Source organism: Triticum dicoccoides, chromosome 7A (assembly GCF_002162155.2).
Source record: "Triticum dicoccoides isolate Atlit2015 ecotype Zavitan chromosome 7A, WEW_v2.0, whole genome shotgun sequence".
NCBI lineage: Eukaryota > Viridiplantae > Streptophyta > Magnoliopsida > Poales > Poaceae > Triticum > Triticum dicoccoides.
The window spans coordinates 177,939,867-177,949,920 of NC_041392.1; positions in this window are offsets into that span (position 1 = coordinate 177,939,867).

A 10,054-nucleotide genomic window follows, 5' to 3' on the forward strand; every position below is an offset into this window, starting at 1 on the left:
GGCAAAGAGGTTGTACACTTGTTGCATCACTTATTACAATACATTCACGTCGATCCATTAGGGCTATTTTGGTTCAATGGAAAATCATTGATCCACTGGTTGTTACCATCACTCTAAATTTCTGCATGCTCTCCTTACATAATCTCACCATATTATTTTCGTATGCATGTCAGATATTGTACACAGTCATGCTGAACATGTGGAGAAAAAGAGAAGAGTTTTGTGCGGCAATACAATCTCATCCAGACATCGCTCCATGGTGGGTTCAATGGCAAACCCTCCCCACCCCTCTCCAGATTGTAATCCAGAGGAAGATATCTGTTCTGAGGCGGATTCAGACGCCGCTGGACCACTCCTATTTACCCCCCCCCAAGGTGTTTGCTCTACCTTGGCATGATTATGTTAGTCATATCATGCATATGCTGCCTTGCAGTGCCTACTTTTAACATCATATATGTCATCTGCTTAGTTTAGACATGTTCTGTAATGCCACCTGTTTAGTTTCTATATCATATATGGGAATTATGCAGTCTCATGTATTTTAGCCAGCCATAATATATGTGAAATGTGCAATGCCATCCTGTTTAACCAGGCATCATATATTTGAATGATATCTTGCCCATCCTTTTCTTCATTACATTTCCATTTGTCGACAATGTTTGTACATTAAACTACTCTTCCTGTGAATCAGCCATTTGGGTGGGAGATGGAAAAATCTGGAGTGAACACAAGGCCTTCAGAGCAGACAATGCTACCAGTCGAAGCAGATCTCTTGTTGGGCCCCGATAGCTCCTCAGAGATGGATTCAGAGACAGATGACCAGTCCTATTCCCCCACTGAGGTGTATGCTCTAACTTGGCACGGTTATACTGCTCATATCATGCATACGGTGTCTTGCATTACATAGTTTAGACATCATATACACAATATTCAACACCATGTTCTTAGTTCAGACATCATATCGAACGCCCTCTGTTTAGCATATAAATCACATATGTGAATTAAATGATGCGATCCTGATTACTTAGATAACATGTAGGTGAATTATGTCATGCGATCATGTTTAGTTATTCATCATATCTTTGAATTATGTTATGCTATGCTATCCAGTTTAGATAGACATCATATATGTGAAATTATGTCATGCTATCCATTTTAGTTAAACAATATACATGTCAACTATTTCATGCCCTCTTTTTTCCACACTATCTATTGCATATGTCTCTCATACAATGTCTGTACATTCAACTATGTTTCCTGTTTATCAGCCATTTGAATTGGAGCGGGTGATGCCAGTATCTGGCGGACTAAAAACACGGTCTTCAAATAAAACAGTGCTACCTCTTAGTGGAGATAGCACCCCGGTTGTACATGCACAAGAACCAGCCCTACCACACATAACCCAAACTCTCGCAGATTGTACGCCTACTACGATGGACAGAGAACTAGCTTCACCCAATCTAACCCCAACCCCAGCCGATAGTAACCCAGTTCTTGTTGACATAGCACCATCTCCACCACAGAGCTCCCAAACAAGAGCAGTTAGTAAGGCAGATCCAGTGCCCATAGGGCCAGTACTATCACGACGAACCCCAACTCCACCAGTTAGTACGCCTATTCCCGTGGAGGAAGCACAACCAGCTAGTCGTAGTTTAGCATCTATCGCATTTGATGTTGTTAAATCGTATGCGCGTATCTTCCCATCTTGGAAATATTATACTGAAGATGAAGGAAAATGCCAGTTGCAGGTGTTTGTCCAGGAGTTATGTGTAAGTAATGTTATTCATGGCAATTACTTTGCTTCGTCCCATACATCCTACCTCCATGATGGTTATAATACAACAAATTTTCCCATTTTTCTCTATAGAGAAGGACCGATTTGGAAACTCAGGATGAGGTAACCTGTGCTAATACCTTTGCTATCTTCAAGAATGCTTGGTGGCAGTATCGGAATTACCTGAAGAAAACGTATTTCACCGGCAAAGAAACTCATCAAATTCCCTTACGTTCTCCTGAGACACATTTACTGGATGATGACTGGGAACACCTTGTTCTGTACTGGTCCCGAACCAAGAATGTGGTAAGGTCTATGAGCTCATTTTCTATTTTTAAGTATTATATTCTTGCGTCGTACTGTACTCTGTTCATGTAGAACAAGTGCCTAAACCTGAAGAACAACTGTTCTAATTTAAGATTCCATTGCTACCATAGGACATAGATATATGTTTGTTTGATGCTTTTATTATGTACTAGTACTTGGCAATAGAAGACTTGGTAGTTTAATCCTGTCCACCTTACTAATGAACTGGTTCACCGAAATGAGTTTCATATACTAGTACATGCTAAACTTGTTATGTGTCTGCTTGTTTCTTCTTTTAGAATGCTGACAAAATATTGGGGAAGAGTGCCTTATTAAGCAACGGTAAAGGAAGTAATGCAGATAAGGTTCAGGATAGTGACACATCTTGTCTTGGTTTAGTGTTGGAGTTACTATCAACTACCGCTTGCACAAGCTATTCAAACTCACTGTCTGAATCAGTTCGGTTTCTTGAGTCTCAACTACAAGCTGAAAGACATCGATCAGCTGTGCTGTGACAAGAAGCGGAAGGACTGCGGAAGTCCCTGGAGCATTCAGATGCATACTTTCTGGTGCAACAGCAAGCGTTGGAGGATTTTAGCGCCAAACAGGACAAAGCTAATCAGCTTGCTAAGCTTACTGCCAGCATGGTGGATACCCAGGATAACATTTCTTGAGCTCTTCTGAAGTTGTTTCAGTTATGCTCTTGTTTTGCTGCCGCATTTATTTGCACTGGTGTCCAATATTGACGGCCAGTGTATATGATATGCTGCTTTGTTCCTTATATTTGCATCGGTGGCGAACTTTGATGCCTAGTGGATGTAATATGTGTAATAGCCGTGATAGCCTAGCATTAGTTGCTTGCTTATTTATTTCCTTGTTGTCTTGTTTATTTGTTTGCTTGTAGTCATTGCAGTTCTTTTTCCGCAGTTAACTAGTGGCTGCAATAACCTAATTTTTAAAACTAGGCCACAATAACCATGGGCTAATATTTACTGTAGTGACACTGGGCCTCCTACGGGCCGTAGAAATAGTGGGCCTTCTATGGGCCGTAGAAACAGTAGGCCTTCTACGGGCCGTAGAAACAATGGGACTTCTACGGGTCGTATCATCAATGGGCCTTATACGGGCCGTATGATCGATTGGCCAAACATGGGCCAATAACAGGCTGCATTATGGCCGTAAACGGGCTAGAGTTGGAATCGTCCGTTCATGGGCCGACCGTAACGGGCCATCGTTAATAGGCCGTATTTGATGATGCTATGAAAACGGCCCAACGTATTAACGGACCACAAACGGGCCGACTGTAACCACGGGCTGAATTTGGCCCACAAGCAGAAAATGACAGTAACGGGCCGTAAGTAAACGAATGCTGGAAATGACCCCAAGAATAAATGGGCTCTGAGAAGGCCGAAACATAACATGGGCTGGAAACGACCCAACGGAATAACGGGCCATTAATGGGTATAAAGTGATACACTATTCATTACGGGCCAGTTTCACCACGGACCGTTAATGGGTGTAAAGTGATACACTGTTCATTACGGGCCAGTTTCACCATGGGCCGTTAATAGGCCAAGAGTTACATAGGGCCTCATATGGGCTGAAAGACGTCATGGGCCATACATGGGCCAGAAGTGAAAATGGGCTGGAATCATATTGGATGACCCAGATGACGCTACTGGGCCTAATTCGGATAGGGCGTAACGTGCCTTGGGTTAGGGGCTGTAAATGGGCTATATGCGAACAGGCCGTTAACAGGCTTTCCATGGGCCGGCCCGCCACCTTTTGACCAAGTCAAACGGGCCGGCCTTTTCACAGGAATGGGCCTCTGTTGGGCCGTGCCACATGTCGACGTATCATAGGTGCCTTCCGTCCAATGAGTGGTTGACATCTGTCCCAATGATGAGCCGACGCGTGTTTCCTCCAGCCAATGATGATTTCACATGTGGAAAATCCCCATTGGTCGGGGCTGTTAACGGGTTATCGGATCCAAAACCCGACCCGATAGCTTAACGGCGTTCCGTTACGGTGGATGCCACGTGTCGGTCACCCTTGACGAAAGCACTTCTGTGACGCGCGATTTATCATCATGGAAGTGGACACTTCCATGATGATAATTTTGGAAATGTGATGGAACACTTCTACGACAGCACATGTATGACTATCTTGATTCTGTCATAAATTTGTCATGGATGTACATGCATGACAAAAAAAGCGACCTACTGTGACAAACACGTATCATCACGGAAGTGTATTTTTTTGTAGTGTTGATGTCTACTACACAACCTTCTTCTTGTAGACGTTGTTGGGCCTCCAAGTGCAGAGGTTTGTAGGACAGTAGAAAATTTCCCTCAAGTGGGTGACCTAAGGTTTATCAATATGTAGGAGGCGTAGGATGAAGATGGTCTCTCTCAAGCAACCCTGCAACCAAATAACAAAGAGTCTCTTGTGTCCCCAACACACCCAATACAATGGTAAATTGTATAGGTGCACTAGTTCGGCGAAGAGATGGTGATACAAGTGGTATATGGATAGTATATAATGGTTTTTGTAATCTAAAAATATAAAAACAGCAAGGTAACTAATGATAAAAGTGAGCATAAACGGTATTGCAATGCGTTGAAACAAGGCATAGGGTTCATACTTTCACTAGTGCAAGTTCTCTCAACAATAATAACATAATTGGATCATATAACTATCCCTCAACATGCAACAAAGAGTCACTCCAAAGTCACTAATAGCGGAGAACAAACAAAGAGATTATGGTAGGGTACGAAACCACCTCAGAGTTATCCTTTCTAATCGATCTATTCAAGAGTCCGTAGTAAAATAACATGAAGCTATTCTTTCTGTTCAATCTGTCACAGAGTTCGTACTAGAATAACACCTTAAGACACAAATCAACCAAAACCCTAATGTCACGTAGATACTCCAATGTCACCTCAAGTATCCGTGGGTATGATTATACGATATGCATCACACGATCTCAGATGCATCTATTTAAATCAACACAAAGTACTTCAAAGAGTGCCCCAAAGATTCTACCGGAGAGTCAAGGCGAAAATGTGTGCCAACCCCTATGCATAGGTTCATGAGCGGAACCCGCAAGTTGATCACCAAAACATACATCAAGTGGATCAATAGAATACCCCATTGTCACCACAGGTATCCCACGCAAGACATACATAAAGTGTTCTCAAATCCTTAAAGACTCAATCCGATAAGATAACTTCAAAGGGAAAACTCAATCCATTACAAGAGAGTAGAGGGGGAGAAACATCATAAGATCCAACTATAATAGCAAAGATCGCGATACATCAAGATCATACCACCTCAAGAACATGAGAGAGAGAGATCAAACACATAGCTACTGGTACATACCCTCAGCCCCGAGGGAGAACTACTCCCTCCTCATCATGGAGAGCGCCGGGATGATGAAAATGGCCATCGGAGAGGGATTGCCCCCTCTGGCAGGGTGCCGGAACGGGTCTAGATTGGTTTTCGGTGGCTACAGATGCTTCTGGCGGCGGAACACCCGATCTATTGTGCTCCCCGAAGTTTTTAGGGTATATGGGTATATATAGGAGGAAGAAGTACATCGGTGGATCTCGGTGCTGTCCACGAGGCAGGGGGCGCGTCTAGGGGGGTGGGCAAGCCCCCACCCTCGTGGGCAGCCCGGGACTCTCCTAGTCCATCTCCGATACTCCGTGGGCTTCTTCTGGTCCAAAAATAAGTTCCGTGAAGTTTCAGGTCAATTGGACTCCGTTTGATTTTCCTTTTCTGCGATACTCTAAAACAAAGAAAAAACAGAAACTAGCACTGGGCTCTAGGTTAATAGGTTAGTCCCAAAAATCATATAAAATAGCATAAAAATGTGCATATAAAACATCCAAGGTTGATAATATAATAGGATGGAACAATAAAAACTTGTAGATACGTTGGAGATGTATCAATGACGTCACTACTTCGACTATAGCTGCTTCCACTAGGTCGACCCAATCGTCAAGTGGCACACTCGTGACCTGCACCTTGCATACCGTTCCTTGGTGACATGGTAGAAATTCTGGTTCATGGTTGTCGTAGCCTACACGTTCCCCAACACTATTGGGTGCCCCAAATCATCTCCTGGGTGTTGTAAGTCTGACCCTCGTGTTCCGCAAAGACATGTGGCGAGTGCAAGAACAGACTACTACGAGCGGTGATGCCCATGTTGTGAGCCGGGACAAGCCTGATGCGAGCGGTGATGGATGATGCCTTGGTTTTGTTCCTTTAAGGGAGGGGTGGAGACCTCAGATATGTGTTGCAACGCTAGAGTTGGGTCTCTTAGGATTAGAGTTCTGCTACTTGTCGGCGGTGCTATTGTGGTGATTGAGGCACCCCGCAGACCAAGAATAAGTTCCCCTCCACTCCTGGTCCACCTCGCCGACAGAGGTCTTATCGATGGAGTAGAGGAGGGCGAGTGATTTTTGGTCGCTGCTCTTCTGGAGTGGTAGATGTGGTTGTGTCTCCGTGTTAAGTACGCGGTCCTTAGAGGCGTCTTCTGATGGAGTGCACATGTTGTTTCGTGTCTTGGTGATCTAGCTCCTTGTAACACCCACAATGCGGCTATATCTCCCACGTGTCGGGGCACGACTTAGAGGCATAGCCGCATGGTAGGCATGTCGTAAGAGGGGTAATCTTTACACATCCCATGTACCAAATAAGAAAGGGATAAAGAGTCGGCTTACGATCGCCACTTCACACAATACATAAATATATCATACATCATCCAGAATACAATCAAGGTCCGACTACGGAACCAAAATAAAGAAAGACAACCCCAAATGCTAGATCCCCGATCGCCCCAACTGGGCTCCTCTACTGATCATCCGGAAAAGAAACATAGTAACGGCCCGAATCCTCGTCGAACTCCCACTTGAGTTCTGTAGCGTCCCCTACACTAGCATCATCGGCACCTGCATCTATTTGGAAGTATCTTTGAGTCACGGGGACTCAGCAATCTCACACCCGCGAGATTAAGACTATTTAAGCTTAAGGGGTAGGAAAGGGTAGTGAGGTGGATCTGCATCAAGCACTAGCATATATGGTGGCTAACTTACGCAAATGAGAGCGAGAAGAGAAGCAAAGCACGGTCGAGAAGCTAATAGTGATCAAGAAGTGATCCTGAAGATACTTACGTTCAAGCATAACACGAGACCGTGTCTCTTCCCGGACTCTGCCGAAAAGAGACCATCACGGCTACACATGTAGTTGATTCATTTTAATTAAGTTATGTGTCAAGTACTCTACTACCGGATATTAACAAATTCCCATCTGCCCATAACCGCGGGCATGGATTTTGAAAGTTCAAAACCCTGCAGGGGTGTCCCAACTTAGCCCATCACAAGCTCTCACGGTCAACGAAGGATATTCCTTCTCCCAGGAAGACCCGATCAGACTCGAAATCCCGGTTGCAAGACATTTCGACAATGGTAAAACAAGACCAGCAAAGCCGCCCGAATGTGCCGACAAATCCCGATAGGAGCTGCACATGTCTCGTTCTAAGGGCACACCGGATTATCCAAGCTTCTGATAGGCCAGCCCAGTGTTGCCCTTGGTGGCCACCGGCGGCTGACAGGTTGGACCAACACTCAGAGGAGCACTGGCTCAGGGGTTTAAAATAAAGATGACCCTTGAGTCCGTGGAACCCAAGGGAAAAGGCTTAGGTCGCAAATGGTAAAATCAAGGTTGGGCCTTGCTGGAGGAGTTTTATTCAAGGCGAACTGTCAAGGGGTTCCCATAACACCCAACCACATAAGGAACGCAAAATCAAGGAACATAACACCGGTATGACGGAAACTAGGGCGGCAAGAGTGGAACAAAACACCAGGCATAAGGCCGAGCCTTCCGCCCTTTACCAAGTATATAAATGCATTAAAGTAAATAAGAGATAATGATGATATCCCAACGATATCCATGTTCCAACATGGAACGAACTTCAACTTCACCTGCAACTAGCAACACTATAAGAGGGGCTGAGCAAAGGGGTAACATAGCCAAACAACGGTTTGCTAGGAAAGGTAGGTTAGAGGCTTGACATGGCAATATGGGAGGCATGATATAGCAAGTGGTAGGTAGCGCGACATAGCAATATAGCGAACAACTAGCAAGCAAAGATAGAAGTGATTTCGAGGGTATGGTCATCTTGCCTGCAAAGTTCTCAGAGTTGACGAAAGCTTGATCCTCGTTAGCGTACTCAACAGGTTCCTCGATCACATACTCGTCTCCCGGCTCTACCCAAGGCAAGAACACAAGCAAAGGACCAACAATCAATCACGGTGCAATGCACAAACAACATGATGCAAAACATGGCATGACATGCGGGATGTGATATGCAATGCATATGCGTGCTTCGGAAGAGGAATAATGAACAAGGCATGAACTTGGAAAACCAAGTGTGCCACTGGAAAGATGAGATGATTTCGGTCGAAATTTATATAAAGATCACCGGAATCGGATGCACTGTTTGCAGATGGCAAGCAAAACAAGAATGGCACAATTCTACTATTAACAACACGATACCACCTAGAATGGAACAAGAAACTAAGCTACTGCACTCCAATATAGCAACAAGGCATATGGCAGTGATGTACTCAAGATGCTTGACAAAACATGAACACTGAGCTATGGCTAAATCACACAAGAGCAGGTTCAAACAAGCATGACAAAAGTGCAAAAGAGATCAGCATCACAGACTTAGTGAAAATACTAACATGCCAGAAATAACATCAGGAAGCCATGTTTAGAGCAAGCAAACAACATGCTACATGCACATATCATAGCAAAAAAAGGCATGACATGAAACTACTAAATGCATAGAACAAAAGTACCTTATTGATCATGAGCCAAAAAGGCACAAAAGATATGATGGCACCCATGTAAACATATCAAGTTTTATTAACAGTTTCAGACTTAGCAGAAAACAGAGCATGGCAAAAACAGAATTATGAAGGCAACTTTACGAGCTCAAATCACTCATCACAAGGCATTGCATGACAAGACAAGCATATCTACATCAAGATGACATGTTGATGAAGCTAACCATGCAAGAGCAAGTTCATAGCATGCATGGAGCAACTACAACAACCATGGCAAAATTGATTAACACGTAAACAATCTGCCAGGAACATTTTATAGCAAACCTAGAGCACGATTAAGACATGCTAGGGCACTCCATAATTGCAAACAGGGGCATGGATGGATAGAGCATAACCATATGTTCAAAACAACCTTAATTAAGATACTCAAAATAAGCATGGATCTCACTGTAGCATCAAGTTTACATGGCATAAAAATAACAGCAATCACAAGACTTAGCAAAATCCTAAGTCCCTGAAATTAGCAATATCACGAAGGCTACTTTGCATGCTTGTGCTAGTCACCACATAGATCACAAAAATACATGGCAAGAACCTCTGTAAAAATGGCATGGCATAGATCAAAATACATGCAGAGCTCATGTCCATATGAAGCACACAACAAATGTGACAAAAATGACAAATCATCATACTCTGATAAGTAACAACACCTAACAATTTATAGCACTCTTTCATCAATGATTTGGGCATCAAGATGGACTCAAACAAGCATGCCACGATGGAAAGAAATGACGAGCATCTCACAATAAACATTTTGATATCTCATGCGCATGAAACGGAGCTACGATCATGGAGATATGGCATGATGAATAGTGCATGAAAATAACAGGGAGCTCCGGGACTTAGTGGAATCTCACCCTCCGAGAAAGTCAACGGGATAGAGGGATCCAGGACGGCGGGGGCATTTGGTTGACGGGGGTGGTGGATCTCGTCCACCCCGCTGCGGCTCCGGCTCCGGCGAGCTGGCGGAGGAGGCGGGCGACGTGGCGTGCGGTGGAGGCGGCGTCTCCAGCGGCGGTGCGGCGGATCTCGGCGCGGCGACGGCGGAGCTTGGCGG